We start from the raw sequence: 19,964 nt of genomic DNA, 5'->3' as shown, positions 1-19,964 counted from the left end.
TAGAAAGTCAGGACTTTCTGATCTTTAGATCTTGGATCCATGGAAGAAATACTTTAAGGTTAAAATACTGTTTCCATGACAACTGCTGTCATGGCCACCAGGAAAATCTTCCCATGTGATGTCGGTGAAATTGGACCTATGCCTCTATGACTGAAAGTGGAGGGTCACTGAGTAGTATAAAGGATGTCCATTCTGTATTAAACTTAGCTAAGGCTTCTATAGCAATTTTGCTTGCACCTCAAGAGTTAGGGCACTCAGCTCCCCAGCACTCTCATTCACCCCCATAGAGCTAGAGAGCCAGGATGCCAAAATTCCAGGACTGAACACCAAGACCACTTCCAGGCTGAGACTCTGCTTCCAGGAGCATCTTTCCCACCAGTGACACATGGGCTATCTTGCATCCCAATGTCAGTGAAATTGCAACCAGCGTTGCCTAAAATGTAAGATTTTTCTTCTATTGGGAGAATTGATATGCTTAGAATGTGATTCAAAGACAAAACCCTTTCATGGCAAAATGAAGGTTAAAATGTTTCTTGTCAGGTATACTTAACCTGGGGTCCTAGAACAAGGCTGCTTGAGTTCCAAATTTTTACTTTGATGGATCACCTAATTAACATATGAATTAGAATTGTTTGGTCCACTTCCCATAATTAGTTGGCAAACTATCCCCACAGCCGTTAACCCCCTCCCCGCCCTCCCCTGGGCCCTGTTGCTGGGTCCATAGTGCTGGATTAGACCATATTTCTCCTCTTTCTTTGGGATCACTCCCTTCTGCCCCCACCCCAATCAGAAGTGGCTGAACTCTCTTGGTGGATGGATCTTTCTCTTCTTCTTTCAGTTCCTATGCAGAGGAGTGGTCACAAATGTGGATGAAATTGTTACAGGAAGGAGGACTCCTTCCAGGGCCTGAGAGTGGGCTCTTGTCTAACACTCAGAAGTGAATTGTCTGAGGAGACACATGTGATGACAATACAAGAGACTTTATTGGGAAGGGGAGCCTGGGTGGAGTGTAGCAGAGTAAGGGAACCCAAGACAACTTGCTCTGCCATGTGGCTCACAACCTCAGTGTTTATAATAATGAGGTTGGTTTCTGGGTTGTCTCTGGCCAATCATTTCCATTTCAACTTAGGGCCCTTCCTGGTGACAAGCACATCTTTTAGCCAAGATGAATTCTAGAAGAAGGAGTCTGGGAAGTTGCTTGGCTCCTCCATCTTTTGGCCCTGCCTGAATTCTTCTGGTTAGCTGTTGACTGTAGCACCATATTCCTTATTGGGACCTTCTATTGTGAGACAACTCAGGCAAGTGGTTGTCATGGTGGCTGGCCAAGGTGGATGGTTTCAGTCAATAGTTCCTTATAAAATGATCACGAATATAATATACAACACCAGAGTGCTACTATTTTAAAAGTAATATGAAGCAAAATGCACAAGAACTTCATGTGCAGGTTTCATTGTCTGAGACTAACAAATAAAAGAGAAACACTGGTGAGAACTTAAATGACAGGTGCTGCTGTTCACTGAAAAACATGCCCCGTGTTTTCTGCAGTGCATTGTAAAAACGGATGCTGGAAGAGCCAGGAAGACTATAGATCTATTCATTTAATATTTAATATAAACAAGTTCAGTTCAGTTCAAAGCCTTATATTAAACCTTTGTAGAGCTGGATGAATTCTTTTCTGGGTGATAAGAGGCAGTAATATTTTTCCTTCATCAAGAATGGGTAAAAAATAAGTAGATACAGACTTTTTTGGAAGAAATAAGAAGTTATACAAAATAACAGTGCCCTGGATACATGACCTCTGTCCTATAAGTTGTCGGGTAATTTAATAGATTAGAAGCAAAAAGAAAACCATTCTCTATATACAGCTTTGGCATTTGTCAAGATCCAAAAGGGATGTTTAATAAGGACTTCAAAATAACTTCACACATAGAAGAAAGGGAAAAGAGGGGAGGAGGATTTGAATGATGCTGTCCAAGATTTATCACCAGAAGTAGGGACCAACTTTGGAAACTTATGCCCCTCTGATAGCCAAATATTTTAGTAATAACAGAAATTATATCCCTAAAAGAATTGAAAGATACCTACTAGGTACCCAGTGGTAAAGAATCTGCATGACAATGCAGGAGACACAAGAGACTCAGGTTCAATCCCTGGGTTGCAAAAATACCTGGAGTAGGAAATGGCAACCCACTTCTGTGTTTTTGCCTAGGACATTCCACGGACAGAGGATCCTGGTGGGCTATAGTCCAAAGGGTTACAAAGAGTCAGACGTGACACAGCAGGCACACATGCACTTATGCACACTGTGTAAGGCCAGATTCTTTCATGGACATTACCCCATCTCATCTTTTTAAATCCTCAGTATTGCTACCCCCTTGTTTAGATACTGAGACTGGAGTTCAAAGCATTTAAGTGATTTCTCCAGACTCAGTAAGTAGGGGTCAGAGGTAGAATTCTAATCCAGGATGAACTCTAGAACCCATGCTTTTTTGGCCTTAATATAAAAGAATAATTCAGAGTTTTAAACATTAAATAAGAACATATCTCTTATTCTCTATTTCTAAAAGAAAGTATTTTCTAAAAAGCACCATCATCACTGTTATCATCAGGAAGAAAAGTAGATCAGTCATGTCGATGCGCTTGGCTTAGTGCTAGCAGTAGCTTTAAAGGAATTAATAGATCCATTCCTTTAACTATGATTTTAGAATCACTAAAAAGGCATTGGAAAAAACACAGCTTTTTTTAAAGGTAATTTCCTCCATAATTTTGAACTCAACTTTCATTGGAAATGTCCAAAACTTTTTCTGTTCAAATCTTTATGATTTAAATTATGAGGTTAAAATGGAAAATAATTTTTATTTTAAAATCTCAATGTTTGCTTGCCTACACACACACACACACACATGTGCTGTGACCTCAATTTAACTGTTTTAGGATAGGGCTCTGGCTTTCCAGGTGGCTCAGAGGTTAAAGCGTCTGCCTCCAATGCAGGAGACCCGGGTTCGATCCCTGGGTCGGGAAGATCCCCTGGAGAAGGGAATGGCAACCCACTCCAGTACTCTTGCCTAGAGAATCCCATGGAGGGAGGAGCCTGGTAGGCTACAGTCCATGGGGTTGCAAAGAGTCGGACACGACTGGGTGACTTCACTTCACTTCTGCGTTTATGCTAAAGCATTTCTCTTGTTTAAAAGATATTGTTCCATAAACAAATATATTTAAACCAAATCTTAAACCATTTGAAATATAAACAAGTAGAAAGTGAAGTCAACTGAATTCAACTGAGCCTTTCTGGCTAACCTTAGAAGGAGAAAGAAGGAGAAAGGTCTAATAGTGATAACTGGGCACCTGGAGAGGATTGAGGTATAGTTGCTATAGATGTAGCAAATAAAAGTACAAGATTAGATTTGAATTTTAGATAAACTTTATATATATATATATATATATATATATATATATGTATATGTATATATACACACACATATATACACAAACACAATATTAGTATAAGTGAATCCCAATTATTGCATGGGACAAATTTATACTAAAAAACTACCAATTGCTTACTTAAATTCAAATTTAACTGGGTCCCCTACATTTTATCTGGCAACCCTAAATGAAGGTAAACACCATAATTAGCATCATGTTTAAATTGCCCCTTGTCTTTTGTGCCTAGATTGTCAGGCTCTTCCTGGCCTGAAGGAGAGGTTTAAAATTGAGGCCATTTTTGCTCCCTGCTTAATGGTGACAAGCTATTGATAGCCAGGCATTGCCAAATTCTCATTAGTTTCTAAAAGTCAGGAACTACATTTAGAAAAAAGCATCCTCGCTTATGGAGAGGTCATCTATCCAATAACCTCAAGTACCAGGAACACAGCTGAAACCCAGGAAGCAAGGGAAAAAAGGTCTCTGAGGATCCAAAATAGAAACCATGTGCTAAAACTCATGCTCTGTTGCTCTGAGAAGAGGCCCTTAGACCTGCACTCACTGTAATTTACTCTTCTTTTAGACACCATCTGAACAAGTTTGGTTTTCTGATTTCTCAACCAACAGAGATAAAAAGCAGGAATTTACAAGGTGGGCAGGACAGATAGGTAGATTAGAAGTAGGCTGCATCATGATAACCTGGAGAGGAAAAAAAAAAAACACACCCATGATATAAACAATCTCCATAACAATTCAGAAGAAAAGATAGCCACAAGTCATGGGTGCTTATAGCTCAATAATGAGCTTACAAGAGGTTTTATTTTCTTCTTTATACTTTCTCATATTTTGTAAACTTTTCAGCTGTATGTCTAAAATCAGAAGAAACAATACAGATTGTTTAATAAAATAAAATGTAGAGAATTATTCCATGAGTCTCCCAGGAAAGCTTCATTTTTTTGTACCTCTTAGAAAAATTGACTGCTGCTGCTTCTGCTGCTAAGTCGCTTCAGTCGTGTCCGACTCTGTGCGACCCCATAGACAGCAGCCCACCAGGCTCCCCCTTCCCTGGGATTCTCCAGGCGAGAACACTGGAGTGGGTTGCCGTTGCCTTCTCCATTGTGTGAAAGTGAAAAGTGAAAGTGAAGTCGCTCAGTCGCGTCCAACTCATAGCGACCCCATGGAATGCAGCCCACCAGGCTCCTCCATCCATGGGATTTAAGCCATGTCTTTACATGTCACTAACTCCCACTAGACTGTAAACTTTTAGAGGTCAGGGTTAATATCTTTTCAGTCTTGTGGTTCTAGTAATTCACATAATATCTAGTATAATAAATGCTCAATAAGTGTTTGTGGAGTGGCTTCCCAGGTGGCACTAGTGGTAAAGAATATGCCTGCAAATGCAGGCGATGAAAGAGATGCAGGTTTGATCCCTAGGTCGGGAAGATACCTTGGAGGAGGAAATGGCACCCCACTCCAGTATTCTTGCCTGGAAAATTCCATGGGCAGAGGTACCTGGTGGGCTGTAGTCCATGGGATTGCAAACGAGTTAAGATACAACTGAGCTACTGAGCACACACACAAGTTTTTGTGACCCAAATGACTAAGGTCAAATTGATAGTGCCTGTGTGGGTATTTAGGGCTTCCCTCGTAGCTCAGTTGGTAAAGAATCTGCCTGCAATGCAGGAGACCCCGGTTCAATTCCTGGGTCAGGAAGATCCACTGGAGAAGAACCCAGTCTTCTTGGGCTTCCTTTGTGGCTCAGCTGGTAAAGAATCCTCCTGGGTTCAATCCCTGGGTTGGGAAGATCCCCTGGAGAAGAGAAAGGCTACCCACTCCAGTATTCTGGCCGGGAAAATTCCATGCAGTGTATAGTCCACAGGGTTGCAAAGAGTCAGACTTGACTGAGCCACTCTCACTCTCTGTGGGTATTTAATTAACTTGTGTTTATTTTTGGTTTTGCTTGTTCTTAATTCCAGCATGCAGGCCTTCCTAGTCGTGGTGCATGAGCTTCTCATTGCCATGGCTTCTCTTATGGCAGAGCATGCGCTCTAGAGCACTCAGGCTTCAATAGTTGCAATATTCAGGCTTAGCTACCCCAAGGCGTGTGGGATTTTAGCCCCTGAACCAAGGATTGAACCTGTGTCCCCTACATCAGCAGAGGGATTCTTAGCTACTGGACCATCAGGAAGTCCCATCTGTGGGTGTCAGAAATGCTATTCTTCACACCTCAGTCTCCCCAGGGCAGGGCCACAGTACAGCCTGCTTTAATCGCTGATTATTAAAATGTTTACTACACGTCTGCTGCAGTTAGATTTATTGTTGCAGAAAACACTGTGGATTATCATTTCTTTCTGCAAAATTTCTAGTGAAATGGCTAACATCTTTTAAAGTTTTAGCTTAAAGCAATAAATCTCAGTCATTTTGAAAATTCTCTTAAATGGAACCTTTCATTTACTCTGAGGCCTGGCTATTTTTGTTCATTAAGGGCATGGACTAGGAAGATAGCACACTGCTTCTCAGAGTCTCACTGTGATCTATGAGCAGCAGCAGAAGAAATGGTGGATCTCTACATGGGATACTTTATGTGGCAGCCATATTGTACGTACTTCTTTACAAACTAGTGAAACTGGTACATGCCAAAGCTCAGATTTCTTTGTAACCTATTCTTTTAAAGATTCCTCAATGCAACATAGAAGTATTGAATAAGATTTTAATACTCTGCATGCATGCATGCTAAGTCACTTCAGTCGTGTCTGACTCTTTGCTATTCCATGGACTGTAACCTGCCAGGCTCCTCTGCCCATGGGATTCCCCAGGCAAGAGTACTGGAGTGGGTTGCCATGCCCTCCTCCAGGGGATCTTCCTGACCCAAGGATCGAACCCACACTCTAAGTCTCCTTTGGTGGCAGGTTCTTTACCACTAGCGTCACCTGAGAAGCCCCTTAATACTCTATTTTTTTCTAATTAGCATTTGTAAATGAAATCCAATTATTTCTCTCTTAAAAAGTTGGATTCATCTTTGTTCATATTAGAACTATGGCTCTTTAACCAGAAAGAAATTTATGAGGCACTGCATGCTGGATTTTGTGGCAGAGATATCTGACAAAAATAGTATGATTTGCATGTATTATTTTTTGTTTTGCAAATGCTTTCAAAGCACATTTTAGTAACCTGGAAGGAATTCTCAAAATGACTCAACAGTGTTTGATTTCCCACCATGGCATATTCGGGAAGTAGTTTTCCGAGTTTGTCCACAAATGCACCCAGGGCTTGCCAGCAGGGTGCCTTAACCCCAGGAGGCAGTGATTCAAAATTAAACTGCACATTAGGGCATTTTTCACTACAATCAACTTGAGTGTCAGCACTAATGAGCGACAGGGCCAGCATGGGTAACTCAAGCCAGAGATAGCTTTCTATTTTAGCTATTAAATTTGATTCTGTCTCCACATCTTTCAAGTTAAATTCAGTGGTAAATTTACCTGCTTTGTCTTTCAGCTTTATTCTCTTTCCATTCCTTGAAGGTAGTGATGAAAAAACAGAAAGTTAAGTCCAAAGCAGGCAAGACAAGGAAGAGGGAAATGGTGGTATATAAATAATTGATCCCCCTGGTGGCTCAGTGGTAAAGAATCTGCCTGCCAATGCAGGAGACACAGTTCAGTTCCAGGGTCAGGAAGATCCCCTGGAGGAGGAAATGGCAGCCAATTCCAGTATTCTTGCCTGGGGAAGCCCATTCCTGGGAGGAGCTTGGTGGGCTATAGTCCCTGGGGTCGCCAAAGAGTTGGACATAACTTACCAACTGCTGCTAAGTCACTTCAGTCGTGTCCGACTCTGTGCGACCCCAGAGAAGGCAGCCCACCAGGCTCCCCCATCCCTGGGATTCTCCAGGCAAGAACACTGGAGTGGGTTGCCATTTCCTTCTCCAATGCATGAAAGTGAAAAGTGAAAGTGAAGTCATTCAAGTCGTGTCTGACTCTTTGAGACCCCATGGACTGCAGCCTGCCAGGCTCCCCCGTCCATGGGATTTTCCAGGCAAGAGTACTGGAGTGGGGTGCCATTGCCTTCTCCGGACTTACCAACTAAACAACAACAATAAGGGGCTACTTTCAGCTAATGAAAGAAAAATACTCCATGGGTAACAAACCTAAGATACTTCACTACAAGAGCTGGTAAGGTGGTAAGGATATGTAACTATCCTGGAAGACTGTTTTGACTTTTTAAATATGTGGACCAATGAGTTTTTTAAAAGTTAAAATTATGGAATATATTCCCAATATTTCAATTGAGTTAGTGAAGATTTCCTAAAACATAACCCTTTGTGTCACTCCCAAAGACATAATGATGCTTTTTCATCTCACACAAAAACTGTGAGCTATGAACTGACTAAGCTGGTACTGCTTCTGCCCAAATCATCATTGAACTTTCATCCTGATAAGCTAATGCTAAGGGGAAAGTTAATTTTGTTTAACAGGAAGTATCATGGCACCCAACATTTGAACCAACAGTGAATCTGTTTGGTAATCACTTTCTGAGCAAGGAGTAACTTTCCCACAAAAGAAGATTTCAAGCATCCTTTCCATACCACTCCAGAGATAAGAATACTAATCTTACAGCTGCCAAATAAAGTACATGTAGCACTGAGTATTCATCTTAGCCCCAACCAGAAGTCCCTAAGAAGTACTGAAGAAAAAAAAATTCTCAGTAAAAATCAAGTGCACGCTTACTAAGTCACTTCAGTTGTGTCTGACTCTTTGCAACCCTATGGACTGTAGCCTTCCAGGCTCCTCTGTCCATGGGATCTCCAGAATACTGCAGTGGGTTGCCATGCAATTGTTACATCTCCTGCCTTGGCAGTCGGGTTCTTTACCGCTAGCGCCACGTTGAAGCCAGAGATACATGCTTAAAAACCGTATTTGGAATAAGGGTGTAAGAAGCATAATTTAGATTAATAATAAGATCTTTAAAGAAAGATACACAAATCTCAAGACTGACTTTGTGAGGCAAAGGGTAATAGAAAAAAATACTATTTGTTTAACCATGCTCTTAAAATTTATCACCAACTTCTTACCCCACAGGAAATAGACTGCCAAACTCCAATGCCCATATTTGACATTTTTATAAAGTTTCTCATGTCTAAGGAGGCCTGATCAACTCAATATAGTTCTTACTATTGATCTTCAGGTCAGTCACTATCAGCAAATCCATTTGTCCACTTCATAAAGTCCTGCATTATGGACAGATATCTAGAACAATAGGCTCAATGAGTATTTGCTGAATAAATGAATCCTGGACTTAGTAGGTGTTCCATGGTTACAGTCATAATTCTGGTGTTCTAAAAAGAGGAAAACAGATCAGAGGTAATCCTCAAAGACTTCTCTTGCAATGGGGCTTATTTTTGTCTGGATGTGCTACAAACTATGCTATGTTCTTCACATTCAAGATGAAATACAGTCCATTGGGTAAATGTTCTAACAAACTTCACCTTGCTGGCCTTGACCTTTTAAGTGTATTTTGGTTCTGGTCTTGGCTTTTGGACAAGAGTCTATATAGAGCTCATCTCTCATGGCCAGTTTAGTCTGGCTGAACATAATGTCCAGCAGAGGGCTCCCAGGGAGACTGATTTGGCTTAGTTGTCCTTTTGGCCCATTCTATTGGCAGGGCTAATGAGCTCTGATAGGTCCACTCTGATCTTTTCAACTATCCCAGACCTCCTGTGTCCATGAAGTAGTCTTTTTCTTTTTTTTCTTTCACAGTTCTGGAGGCCAAAGTCTGAAATCCAAGGTGTCAGCAGGGCTGTGTTCCTTTAGAAGACTCTAGAGGAGAAAACTTCTTTGTCTCTTTCAACTTTTGGTGACTCCTGGCCTTCCTTGACTTGTGGCTGTATACTTTCAGTTTCTGCCCTTATCTACGTGGAGATTACTCCCCTGTCTTTTGACCTCTTTTGTATGTTATTAGGACAGCTATCATTGAATTTAGGGACAAACTAATTCAAGATGCTTTCATTTTAAGATTTTTTGACTTAATTACATCTACAAAGATCCTTTTTCTAAATAATGTCACATCCACATGATCCAGGTAGATGTACCATTTGGGGGACCACTGTTCAACTCACTACAGTAGATGACTTAGAACTACTCATCCTCTCTGTGTCCTAAATGAATCTTAAATGTTGAAGAGGTAAACAATCTGTGATGCAACATTTGGTATGCTTAAAAACTTATTTTAATAATTATATACTTACCTTAATTTTGTGTTTATGTACTCATATAATTATGTTAACATTCTATTATTATCCTCATTAGCAGTTCATTTACTCCAAGATTTCTTAGCCTTGGCACTATTGACATTTTCGACTGGATAGCGTATTTATTGTAGCAGTGTTAGCAACATTTCTGGTCTTTACTCTCTAGATGCAGTAGCACTTCCCTCAGTTATGACAGTAAAACAGGTCTCTAGACATTGCTACATGTCCTCATGGCCAAGACACTGTTTTTAGTTGAGAACCACTGGTCCACATTAAACTAGATGGGACTCAGAAATTATATAGAAACATTAAATTTTATCTAAACATACCTTTTATTTCTTTGGCTAACTCTTGTGCACTGAAAATATTATTTTAAAATGTTTTCTTTCAGTTTTAGAATAATGAATAAATGGAACACTTTCCTAGAGTATACACAGTTTTAGATGGCCCTGCCCAAACTACCAGACCAGGGAACAAGACAGAATACAGCTCAAAATGTGCTTTCCAATTATCTCTCTGTTATTCAAGAATAGGCAGGAGTTTGAAGGAGAAATTGAGTTGCTTTGTAACAGAGTTTGACAGAGAAATGTATGTGATATCCATAAATGAAGTTAAATTACAGAAATTATCTGTTTTACATTGAATAGCATAAACAACAGTGATTAGCCACTTATTAGGCCAAGATTTATAAGTATCATGATGAAATCTTTCTTGCAAAATGGGAAAATAATTGTAGAATTGGAAGTAGTCATCAAAGCAACCCACCAAGTAAACTGAAAGATCCTCTGACATCTTTTATTTGTTCTGTCTCTGACATTCTGGAAATACTGATCATTTGCCCCTACTGAATCAACTATCACCCCCATTATGGGCAAAATCTCCACTTGTATTAGTAAAATTCACATCTCCCCTCCCCTCAAGATTCAGACAGATTTCTCAAAACCTCTTCTCAGAATTAATCAATGCTCTGTAAGTACAGAAGCCCTTCAAGGCATAAAGCCCATGATAGAAGATTATAGGACTCAAGGCCCTATTACCCCTTGTACTACAGGGTACTATTACCCCCGTAAAATTCCCATTTTACCAGGAAGAAAACCTAAGGGCTGAGGATGGAGGTTTGTCCTTGTTCTTATTAACCCTCACATGTCAATAACACCCATTCCCACAGGAAGGAAATTCTTTACTATAATTGATTTATGCAGTGCATTCTTCAGTATTCCAGTTGATGAAGCCAGCCAATACTTCTTTGTCTTCCTTTGGGAAGAAAACAATTTACTTGAACAGTAATGCCTCAGGGTTTTACTTATAGTCCTCGTATTTCTCCCAAATCCTAAAGGCCGATCTAGATGCTTTAAAGTTCCCTTGAGGTTCTACTCTGTTGCCATATGTGGACGATTTGCTTCTTTTCTCTCCTTCTCAAGCCTCTTTATGAGAAGAAAGCAACCAATTGCTAAAACTTTTAGCCTCATAGGAACATAAACTCACCAAGGAAAAACGGCAATTTGCCCAAACCCAGGTTTGATATTTAGGCCATCTGATACTAGAAGGGCTAATTATATTTAGATAGACTTCGTGGTGTCCTAAGTTTCCCCAAACCCAAAACTACGTGCCAACTTGAAGTTTTCTCAGGCTACTTGGTTACTGATGAAATTTGTTTCCAAATTTCTCTCTTACAGTCAAATGTCTGTAAGTTTTACTAAAAAATAGCAACTCAGACCCAATTCTGTGGGGGAAAAAAAGACAACCCGGTTATCAAGGTCTTAAAGAGAAGGCATTCTGTTGTGTCCGACTCTTTGCCAACCTATGGACTGTAGCCTACCAGGCTCATCCATCCATGGGATTTTCCAGGCAAGAGTACTGGAGTGGGTTGCCATTTCTTTCTCCAGGGAATCTTCCCGACCCAGGGTTCCAACCCAAGTCTCCCACAAGGTCTTAAGGAGAGTTTAATGAACCCATTTGCTCTCAGGCATCCCAATTATTAGATTCCCTTTCTCCTTTTTGTATATGAAAGGAAAGGGAATGCCATTGGCCTACTCATCTCAAAACATGAGTCATGTCCAACTCTTACAACCACATGGACTGTAGCCCACCAGGCTCCTCTGTCCATGGGATTCTCCAGGCAAGAATACTGGAGTGGGTTGTCAATCCCTTCCCCAGGGGATCTTCCTGACCCAGGGATTAAGCCCTGGTCTCCAGCAAGCACTGCAGGCAGATTTTTTACCATCTGAGCCACCAGGGAAGCCCAAAACGTGGGGACCACCAACATCAACTCATAGGATGTTATAGCCAATAACTGGATATGGTGGTGTGGGGCTACCCCCTTGCCACAGAGCTAGTACAGCACTGTCTTTTGGTAATACCACTGAGAAAATTGCTGTGGAATCTCCTTATACCAATTTTGTACCTCATTCAGTAAAAGCTCTCCTGAATTCTCACCACAGTCCACATTTCTCAGTCAGCTGCCTCATCTCCTATGAAGTCCTTTTATTAACTGTTCTTCACATAATTCTTTTGCACTGTAATAATCTTAGCCCTGATACTCTTCTCCCCTCTGTCACCAGTGAAGTTTCTCATGGCTGCTTAATGCTGATAGACCACTTCTTGACTCCTCATGATGGCCTATAGAAAATTTTCCTGAATAACACTGACTTCTCATGGTTCATGAATGGTTCTTCATTAAAAAGTGACAACAGCAGATATTGTGCTGGGTATGCTATCATAACTCCTTTTAATATTATCAAGGCGATCACTACTTTGGCCCAACAGGCTGAAATATACACTCTTACATAGGCTTGTGCTTTAGCCAAAGGCAAAACTTCCAATATTTATACTGATAGTAGATATACTTTCAGAGTAGCTCATGATTTTAGAATGTTGTGAAAGCAATGTTCCTTACTTACTTCCAGGGGAAATAAAATGAAAGATGGCCTCTATGTTCAGAAATTATTAGATGCAATAATATTAGATGAAATAATATTAGATGCAATAATATTAGATGCAAAAATATTAGATGCAATATTTTACCTGCTGTTTATCTATTAAGATTCCAGGGCATTCTACACTTGGCTCTTTGGAAGCTAAGGAAAACCCCCTTGCTGATATTTCCATAAGGAGTGCTGCCCTTAAAGTGACCAACAGCAGCCAAACCTCACTCATGGTGTAAAGGGATATTTCTCCAAATAATAATTTAGAAAAGCTGACTATAGAAACTCAACAGAAAAGGAAAAACAAGATTGGAAAATCAACAATTGTTGAGTTAATAAAACAAGACAGTTCTGGTTTGGACCAAATAATCAACCTTATGCTACCAAAGACTAAAATTCTCACTCCATACCACAAAACATGCTTTAACTCATTGAACTAATGGCAAAATGATAGCTCTCATGTGTGAATATTGGTGAAAAACATTAACAAGGCTGCAGAAAATGACTACCACACTTGTCTGATTTGTCTAAAGTATAACCCAAGGGAGTCTGTTCATACTGCACACAAAGCATTTTAAACTATCTAATAGATTACTCAGGGCTTCCCAGGTGGCACAGTGGTAAAGAATCTGCCTGCAAGTGCAGGAGATGTAGGAGATGCTGGCTCAATCCCTGGGTCAGGAAGATGTCCTGGAGGAGGAAATGGCAATCCACTCCAGCGTTCTTGCCTAGAGAATCCCACAGACAGAGGAGCCTGGCAAGCTATAGTCCATAGGGTTGCAAAGAGTCAGACACGACTGAGTGACTGAGCACACAATGGATCATTCAAGGACTGGCAAATGGATTTCATGTAAATTCCTATATCTAATGGATTAGATATATCTAAGGTATTCATACTGGGTTAAAGTCTTTCTTTGCATATAGGGTACTACCTCTTTTGTGGCTAAAGTTCTTTTGGAAAATATTGAGTATCACCAGGGAACTCCTCTAGAACTTCAAAATAATTGAAGAACCAAGTTTACTGGCCAGTTGCTTCAAGTCTGTGCTCTTTGGCAGGTTTTACAACTCTTTAATTGTGCTTACTACTCTCCATTCTCTGGTTTTGTGGCATACACTAATTGCATTGTTAAGACTTAACTGACAAATTTGTAAAGGTCCTCCAAATACTTTGGCTAAAATTGTTGTTAGTTCTTCTTAATCTCAGATCCACTCCTTTTGGAATTCATAAACTCTCATCCTTTGAGTTAATCATAGGACACCCAATGCACTTGGCTCCTTTTGACCCACAACTGATAAAAGGAGAGATGCCATTATATTGAAAAGGGCTAAATTAAATAGAACACTAATTAAAATAAAAATAAATTAAATAATTCTATTAAAATAAATCATGAAAAAATATATCATGATTTGGTAAAGCAATCTTTTCACAGTGCATTTTCGGGAGATGAAGATCTTAAGCATCACACCTTATAACCTAGAGGTTTCATCTATTGAGAAAAACACCTCCACATGAACTCACTTCAGCCTCACTGAGAGACCCATAATGGGTACTGTTAACAAACCATTGTGCCACCAAACTCCAAGGATTAGACCTTTGGATTTATCTAAGTGATATATCTAAAGAAAACAGTTGAACCCCACCTGGATCTGCTAGTTGGGGCACTTGAACTGGATCATTTGGTAACCTGAAAGTAAAGATTTTCTGGAATTGAAGCAGGTGATGTATTAAGAGACAACTTTCCCAAGATATCCAGATGAGGCCCATTAGCAGTTTGTCACCAAACTTTCGATGATGACATAATGCTTCAGATGATCTCCAATGTCTATGATCCTAACACATAGATAGACACTTTAAAACATATTTTTAGATAAAAATTGCCTAAGAATTCTCCCTCAAAACTTTCATTTTTACTTGAATAAGACCTCAATAGGTTTTCAATCTGTGTACTTTTCCTCCAAAATGAGACAGTACACCCAGGAAACATCCTTCCTGACATTGAGTGAGAAAAAGCAGCTAAAACCATAACACCTGATAAAAGTTTTCTAATTCCCGTAGTGTGCAGGTACTTGCACATGGCTCATTATACCTGAAGATTCCAAGTTGCAATTCTCTGCTGATCCTGAGTAAACCCATCTTTGCTGCCAGGGAAAATCCCTGACAGTCTACTCGCTTTAGGTCAACGCAACTAACTTACAAAACACCCTACTGTAGCCTAGTCTGCTAATTGTACTCAGAATACCTACATTAGCCTAAAGTTTGGCAAAATCACCTAACACAAAGCCTACTATGATTCACTGACTACTGCATTGAAAGTAAAAAACAGAATGGTTACACTGGCATAAAGTGATTGTAATGGTTGTTTATCCTCAGAGATCTCACGGCAGAGTGGGAGCTGTAGCTCGCTGCCACTGCCCAGCATCACAAGAGAATACTCTACCATATAGACTAGCCTGAGAAAAATCCAAAATATGATTTCTACCAAATACATATCACTACTGAACCACCATAAAGTTGAAATATTCTAAGTTGAACCATCATAAGTCAACAACCACCTGTAGTTAATATGTGTAAAGCGCAGAGAATGAGGGTTAGCATGTAGTAAATGATCAATAAATGGTACTACTACTGCTATAAAACAGTAAAACTGCTACTGCTTTACTTCTCTTATGTCCTTTTTTATCTGATTTTTGACCCAACTCCTTAAAGACTCCAGTGTTCTAAACCAAAGAAGCTGCTTATAATTTCCTCTACTCTGTTAAAAAATAAAACACTTGAACCCCAGAGATTTTCTGCAAGCCTTACTTTTCATCTCTTGGTCTGTCTTTATTGGCTTTGGGGATCATAACTTCCTTTTGCATTTTACAAGTTCTATTTCAACAACTGTTTACTTTCATTCTACATTAAATCATATTGACATTACATGGAAATGAATTTTGTTGGCACAGAATAAAGAACTTAAAAATCATTGTATGAATAATAGAAAGGGGAAATGGATTATTTCATGTGATATGAATCAAGCAAGGTGAAAAGAATGTAGTGCTCCCTCAAGGAAGCAGGTTTCCACTGAAGGATTGATGATATTCAAATTCTATACAATGAATACTTTTCCCTTTATATTCTTGAGCACACTGTATATGCATGCTAAGTTGCTTCAGTCGTGTCTGACTCTTTTTCAACGTCATGAACTGTGACCTGCCAGGCTCCTCTGTCCACGGGACTCTCCAGGCAAGAATAGTGGATTGAGTTGCCATTCCCTTCCCCAGGGGATCTTCCTGACCCAGGGATCAAACCCTGCATTGCAGGTAGATTCTTGATTTCTGAGCTACCAGAGAAGCCATCTAGTAAATAAGAAATGCTAGGTAATAGTACTTTGCAAATATTATCAATGACATATTAAAATGAACTTCTCTAGTGGAGTTTTTCCTAACCCAAAAGATAATGAGCAAAAATACATATGTTATATGAAAATTTATGATGTTAGTATTAGTCAGATCTTCGTTAATAAGTTATTTACCTGAAAGGGGTATTAAGTTTCAAACATAGAAAAAAATCTGTGGAAAAAAATAAAAACTAATGTAGAAAATAAGGTTACTAAAATTTTCAGAATGAATTTACGAAGTATCTTTGAGGAAGAAAAATAAACATGAATGACTCTGCTTTCTCATTATTGTAAGTCATTTTAGTGATGAACTCCTCTGATACTAAGGAAAATAACCAATGTAAATTAATATTCCAGGATAAACTTCCAGCAGAACAAACGATTTCTTTTCTAAGGTTCCCCGCCCCGCCCCCAACAGACACACACAAGGATCCATCATGAGTAAATATAATTTTATTAAGCTGAGAATAATGTAAGATGTCACAGTGGGAGGAAATGCTAAAATCTTAAAATCATACAATCGTACAAAATAGTGCCTATCAAATCAGAATTAAAGACACTGTGACTTGGTACAAAGTCTTGAGAGATTTGGGGCATGTGGCTGGATGCTGCCTCAAAGTGGCAGAGAAGAAAAAGGAGATGAAGAAGTCACACCATTAGTACACAAGAAAACCTGAGGCCATGAACAGTGCCTCTGTCCACTGTTCTCCCCATAGTTCCAGAAAGGCAGAGGGACAAAATACTCCTCATTTTTTCTCAGATCAGCAAGGTTAGACAGTCAATCTGAGAAAAGAATGAGGAATATTTTATCTCATCCTTCAGAACACCCTTTCAACCTGAATATACATGATTAAAAATATGATGCAATGAAGACATAGTTGATAAGGGATTTGTGTACAGAATATATCCTCTAGGAAATCTAGACTACTCTAACTGAAGAAGAAGACAGAGAACCAAATGAAAAATGAGCAAAGGATTTAAATGAACAACTCACCAAGGAAGAGTTTAAATGGTAAGTACCTGGAAAGATGTTCATCACCATTATTCATTACTGAAAAGCCAATTAAAAATTAAGATATTACCATACACATAATACAGTAGATAAAATTGTTAAAACTGATAATACAAAGTACAGTGAGGATGTGAAATCTGGAACTCATACATGTCACTAGTGGCAATGCAAAATGGAATAACTTTAAAACGTTGTTTTGAATAATGAACATACCTTATTATCAGGTAATATCTCTTCCAAATATTTATCTAAAAAGTAACAAACATATTCACACAAAGACCTGTATATAAATGTCCATGGATTCTTTAATTCATAAGCACTCCCAACTAAAAACAACCCAAATATCCATTAGCTGGTGAATTCATAAACAAATTATAGCGGCTTCATAAAATGAAACGCTGCTCAGTACTAAAACTAGATGGACTATTAATACAACATGGGTGACTATTGAAAGCATTATGCTAACTGAAAGAAGTTAGACCGAAAAAGGTTTCTATGCTGTGTGTTTCCTTTTTTATGAATATCTGGAAGGAGCAAAATTAGAGGGACACAAAATCAGAGTACTGATTACTGGGTTGGGTGTAGAGGACGAAGACTGGTTACAAAAGAGTACAGGGAGCATTGAAATTGTCTATATCACGATGGAAGCAGTGGTTGCACAGCATATACATTCATCAAGATTTTTAAAACTACATGCTTTAAAAGGGTGAGTTTTATGAATTATATCTCAATAAACTTGGCTTTAAAAAACTGACACAGTTTATTTGAGACCACTCCTACATGCAGGGTTGCTGCTGCTGCTGCTGCTGCTAAGTCACGTCACTCGTATCCGACTCTGTGCGACCCCATAGATGGCAGCCCACCAGGCTCCCCCGTCCCTGGGATTCTCCAGGCAAGAATACTGGAGTGGGTTGCCATTTCCTTCTCCAATGCATGAAAGTGAAAAGTGAAAGTGAAGTCGCTCAGTTGTGTCCGACTCTTAGCGACCCCATGGACTGCACCCTACCAGGCTCCTTCGCCCATGGGATTTTCCAGGCAAGAGTACTGGAGTGGGGTGCCACATGCAGGGTAGTTCATTACAAACCCAAACTCACCCAGGCAGAACCATGCCATAATCAGGGGAATAGATGTAGATTACCATCATTTATTTTAGCTTTTCATAATTCTTTGGTATTGGCCGCAACCATCCAAAACTTGATAGTACTGTTGCCCTTGATACAAAATTAATAATTCCCCTAAGGCTGCTGCATTAGCAGGATAGACCAGGTCATGAAATGGGAGTAAACCTCAAATTTCCATGGTTTAGCACAGCAAACATTTAATTCTTGTAAATTTACTTCATGTAAATTCTACTGTGATTTTCTGATGTCTCTCTAGAACAACTGTGGCCCATGCAATCACTTGGCGGTCTCAGATGAGCTAGTCTCCACCATACTGTAGTTATATCAGCTGTAACAAGTGGTGTCTTGGTCAGTGCAATAGGGAGGGGGAATGCTCCAAGCAGCAACTAAATGTTCTAGCCTAAAAGCCATCACACATATCATATCTTTCATGGTATTTTCCCAGGAACTCATCATGTGGTTCAACCTAATTGTATAGACAGAGAAGTACAAATTCCCTCTTGGTGCCAGGAAGAAGAGGATAACCAGAGAAAGGTAAGCACTAGAAGCCTCTAGTATGTTGCTTCTTATTTTATTTCACTGTGTGTTTTCTGTTGTTTCTTATTCAAATAAATATTCATTCACTCTTATTCTTCTGCACTGTTAAGTAGCAGTATATTCCCAGGCAAAAGCAGTACACTACCACATCCTTGTGCTAAATTGCATCATCTGATGCTCAACATTGCTGTCCTGGGGCAAAGAGAGCCTGCCAAGGGCTTAATGTTTTTTCCTGGGATTTCCTGGTGGGTTTTGGTATCTTGGGATGGATAGGGATTAGCTTTGCACGTTTCTGCTTAGTCTTCTTGCATTTGGGAATTTGAGAGCAATTAATGTCATCTTTTAATGGCAGAGGGAATTAACTCTGTATGTTAGCTATGTTGATAGAATGTACTCAAAGGTTCAGATGGCAGTCTGAACTTCTGAACTTTGTGGGGGAGAGCAAATACACTCTCGATTCTTTAGAGACCTCTGAAGACAAAAAGTGAAAGAGAAAAGAAATCCTTTTTCAGCAGTCTTACATCACCATGGAATAAGTCTGAGACTCAATACACTTAAAGAAAGGAGTTAAGTTCAAGTCAGTGGTAAAGTGGAAGTTCCTATGGAGGTAGGAAAAAAAAAAACTTGTTGGAAAAGGGGGCAATTGATTAACAGTGGAGTAGGGATGTGAAGCAAACAGACATTGATCTCAATCTCAAAATAGTGCTTTCGAAAATGATAAAGTGCGGGGGTCCTTGAATCTGTCCCAGTTTATCATTTTACCATTAAAAAAGAGTTAACCATTTGTCTTTGAGTCCATTATAAAGAGTGAATGCAACAGGTGGTCAAAGAAAAATCACTCTTATAAACTGAACTATCATTTTCTTAATAGTGTTGATTTTAGCTGAGACAGAAACATAACAATATCAAAATATGTATGTAAGTGTGTATGAATGTGTGTGTCTCTGTGTGTGTGTGTGTTATCTGAGCACATGTATCACAAGTACAGGGCTTCCCTGGTGGCTTGTAGTAAAGAACCCACATGCCAATACAGGAAATGTGGGTTCCATTCCTGGGTCAGGAAGATACTCTGGAGAAGGAAATGGCAACCCACTCCAGTATTCTTGCCTGGGAAATTCTATGTACAGAGGAGCCTGGCAGGTGACAGTTCATGGGGTCACAGAAGTGCCAGATATACCTTAGAGACTAAACAACAACAACACAGGTATAAGTAGGCATAAAACAGATAAGCAGAAAGAACTTTTAAAGAAAGTAAATAGCTTCCATCACAATGTCACACAGGTAGTTAGAGCATAACTTATAGAAGCAGCTGTATGCAACACTCAT

The 19,964-nt window shown here is 39.5% G+C and overlaps 1 non-coding gene across 1 annotated transcript; it reads left to right on the top strand.

Moving 5' to 3' along the window:
* The first annotated feature begins 2,949 nt into the window (after positions 1-2,949).
* TRNAW-CCA (transfer RNA tryptophan (anticodon CCA)) lies at positions 2,950-3,021 on the top strand. The gene has a single exon. It is a non-coding gene; the product is annotated as a tRNA-Trp (tRNA).
* The last annotated feature ends 16,943 nt before the right edge of the window (positions 3,022-19,964 follow it).

Source organism: Bos taurus, chromosome 1 (assembly GCF_002263795.3).
Source record: "Bos taurus isolate L1 Dominette 01449 registration number 42190680 breed Hereford chromosome 1, ARS-UCD2.0, whole genome shotgun sequence".
Classification (NCBI taxonomy): domain Eukaryota; kingdom Metazoa; phylum Chordata; class Mammalia; order Artiodactyla; family Bovidae; genus Bos; species Bos taurus.
Note: the sequence above shows the minus strand (reverse complement) of the source record. Positions and strands in the feature narration are given on the sequence as shown.